Below are 3,905 nucleotides of genomic sequence, written 5' to 3' on the forward strand. Positions count from 1 at the left end.
AGCTACTTGGGAGGCTGAGGCAGGAGAATCACTTGAACCCAGGAGGCAGAGGTTGTGGTGAGCCAAGATTGGGCCATTGCACTCCAGCCTCGGCAATGAGAGTGAAACTCCATCTCAAAAAAAAAAAAAAAAAAAAAGAAAAGAAAAGAAAAGAAAGAAAGAAAATTAGCTGGCACGGTGGTGCATGACTGTAGTCCCAGCTACTTGGGAGGTTGAGGTGGTAGGGATACTTGAGCCTGGGAAGTCCAGGCTGCAGTGAGCTATGATTGAGCCACTGCACTCCATCCTGGGCAACAGAGTGAGATCGTGTCTCAAAAACAAAAAAAAATTAATTCAAAGAGCAATATGTAACTTTTCCCCTGTCTCCCTCCCTCTCTCTTTTTTTCTCTACAAAACCTCCGACCTCCATTTTGTTCTTGCACATACCTAGTCAGAGTGGATGCCCTGAATTACAGTTCTGTCTTCTCAAATAAAACATCGTATTTTATTTATTTATTTGTTTGTTTATTTATTTTTTGAGATGGGGACTCGCTCTGTCACCTAGGCTGGAGTGCAGTGGCACGATCTCGGCTCACTGCAACCTCCACCTCTCGGGTTCAAGTGATTCTCCTGCCTCAGCCTCCTGAGTAGCTGGGATGACAGGCACGCGCCACCATGCCTGGCTAATTTTTGTATTTTTGGTAGAGACGGGGTTTCACCATGTTGACCAGTCTGGTGTCTAACTCCCGACCCCAAGTGATCTGCCCACCTCAGCCTCCCAAATTGCTGGGATTATAGGCGTGAGCCACCCCACCCCACCCAAATAAAACGTTTTAATTTCAGAGACTCGTCTCTGCATTTTTCTTCCTTTCTTTCTTTCTTTTTTTTTTTTTTTTGAAACGCAGTCTTCCTCTGTCGCCCAGCCTGGAGTGCAGTGGCGCGATCTTGGCTCACTGCAACCTCCACCTCCAGGGTTCAAGCGATTCTCCTGCCTCAGCCTCCTGTGTAGCTAGGGCTACAGGCATGCTCAAGTGGTCTGCCCACCTTGGCCTCCCAAAGTGCCCGGCCCTCCATTTTTATTGTGACTTCGAAGAACCCTGATTTACCAAATCAGAGTGGACACAGGTCTTGAGCTCCTCAATACTGAAAAGAACCCCTAAGAATCAGTTACCTCTGCGATGCTGCATGCAAAATTCTCCCTGCTCTTCAAATAGCCCAGGCCCCTCACTGTGTCCTCGGGGCTTGCCCTCAGCCTGCAGGCTAAGGCCCAGAGCCTGTGGCCTGAAAGGGGCTGCCCTGGGCAGGAGATGAGGAAGGAAAGCCCTGGCCGCTCCTTCTGGGCACGCTTCCTGGACGGTGACAAGGGCCCCGCGTGGCCAGAGGGGCAGGGGCTTAGGCTGAGTGTGTTTTCTCCTTGCAGTTCAGGGCGAGGTCTGGATTTGCCACAGCTGCGGCCTGCAGGGCTCGTGGCCAGCGGGCTCCCAGGAGGCCCTGCTGGGTGGTACTTAAGTGAATGATAAATGAGATGGACTGTCTGCATCGATCCAGCCTGGGCCTTACAGAATGGGAACTGTCGGATAGACACTGTGGCTGCCCGGGAGACAGGGTCTCCTGGGAGCAGCTGTTATCGTGGCTGCAGCTGCCTCGGCCCCCACCACCCAGGTGCGCCTTGGCCATGGTCACGGTGGGGAAGCACCTGGGCCCTGTAGCTCAAGGGCTCCAGGCCGCCCACCGGGATCTGCATGATCAGTTTCGCAGTGGCCCCTCCTCCTCTTCCCGGGGAAAGGCTGGAACTCAGCATCATCTGCTGACTCAGCGGATTCAGAGGGGGGCCCTGCTCCGCTGACACTAGGATAATCCTCTCCAAGCAGGACCGAGGCCAGAAAGTGTGTTCCTTCCCTACTCGCTCTCTCTTTTCAAAATGGCTTTCTTTAGGCCTGGCGCGGTGGCTCACGCCTATAATCCCAGCACTTTGGGAAGCTGAGGCTGGTGGATCACTTGAACTCAGGAGTTGGAGACTAGCCTGGCCAACATGGTGAAACCCTGTCTCTACTAAAAGTACAAAAATTAGCCGGATGTGGTGGCACACACCTGTAGTCCCAGCTACTTGGGAGACTGAGGCATAAGAATCACAGTTCCAGGAGGCAGAGGTTGCCAGGAGCTGGGATCGAAACATTGTACTTCAGCCTGGGTAACAGAGTGAGAACCTGTCTCAAAAAAAAAAAAAAAAAAGGCTTTATTCGTCGAGCACGGTAGCTCACACCTGTTATCCCAGAACTTTGGGAGGCTGAGGTGGGTGGATTCCTTGAGGTCAGGAGTTCGAGACCAGCCTGGCCAACATAGTGAAACTCTGTCGCTACTAAAATTATAAAAATACAAAAAAATTAGCCGGGCGTGGTGGTACGTACCTGTAGTACCAGGTACTCGGAAAGATGAGGCAAGAGAATCGCTTGAACCCAGGAGGCAGAGGTTGCAGTGAGCTGAGGTCATGCCACTGTACCCCAGCATGGGCGACAGACCCAAACTCTTATCTCCAAAAAAAAAAAAAATAGAGACAGAGTCTCATTGTGGTACAATCACAGCTCACTCCAGCCTCGAAATCTTTGGCTTAAGCAATCCTCCTGCCTCAGCTTCCCGAGCAGCTGAGACTACAGGCGTGCACCACCATTCCCAGCTAATTTTTATATTTTTTGTAGAGATGAGGTATCGCTATGTTGCCCAGGCTGGCCTCAAACTTCTAGCCTCAAGTGATCATCCCGCCTCCGCCACCGAAGCGCTGAAATTACAGGTGTGAGCCGCCATACCTGGTCTGCACTTGAAGTTTTTGAACTGTTTACTGCTTGATGTCCAGAAATGGCCAAATTCCAAGTATTGGTGCTTTTGCTCTTGTCACTTTGCCACCTCCTCTTCCTCTTGGTCATCGTTGGGGACTTGAACACAGGACAGAGGAGCCAAGGCTGTCTTCCTGGTTCACACACTCTCCTTGTCAGGGGGCAGTAGGCTGTGTATTTGAGTTGCTAACCGCTAAGAAGGAATATACCAATGATGGGGGTGGTCCCTGAAGACCTAGCTAACACAGTGAAGCTGACCGGGCGCTGTGGTTCATGACTATAATCCCAGCACTTTGGGAGGCCGAGGTGAGCGGTTCACCTGAGGTCAGGAATTTGAGACCAGGCTGGCCAACATAGTAAAACCTTGTCTCTAGTAAAAATATAAAAATCAGCTGGGGATGGTGGTGCGCACCTGTAATCTCAGCTACTCGGGAGGCTAAGGCAGGAGAATTGCTTGAACCTGGGAGGCGGGGGTTGCGGTGAGCCGAGGTCACGCCACTGTACTCCAACCTGGCAAGAGAGTGGGAGACTCCATCTCAAAATAAATAAATAAATAAAAAATAAACACAGTATAGCTGCGGGGCACGGCAGGGCACTCACAGGGAAGCAAGCACCCCCAAGGCCTATTTCTGCAGTAAGGAAGGTGTCGGCCTAAATGGAAGAGATAGAAAATCGCCAGGTTCCCTGGGCAATGACTGTGTTCAAAATCAAACGAGCAATCTTGATCAAAAAGACAGGGGAGAGCCTGATAGGGTCAGGCTTCGGGAGGCTGTGAGAACAGTGAGTTCAGAGTTTGCATGAGCAAACTGGGTTTAAACAGTTCTGCATGGCAGATGATGGGAATTTTCTGAAAAACCCAGGAGAAAATTATATTTAGATGTCATATTCTAAATACATCCTCTAGGATCCTGTGACTGTGTCTGCAAAAATGGACGAAAAGTCTTTCATTTCCTTCATCCATTCATGGGTCCTGTCAAATATCTGTGGATCGTAAAGTGTCCCATGGTTAAGAAACTGTGGAATGGACCTTGAAGGGCTTCCCCGCCTGTGCAGGAGGGAAGACTTGGGACAAACTGCAGGGTGGCCAGAGAGAGG

This window comes from Mandrillus leucophaeus, unplaced genomic scaffold, assembly GCF_000951045.1.
Source record: "Mandrillus leucophaeus isolate KB7577 unplaced genomic scaffold, Mleu.le_1.0 Scaffold506, whole genome shotgun sequence".
NCBI lineage: Eukaryota > Metazoa > Chordata > Mammalia > Primates > Cercopithecidae > Mandrillus > Mandrillus leucophaeus.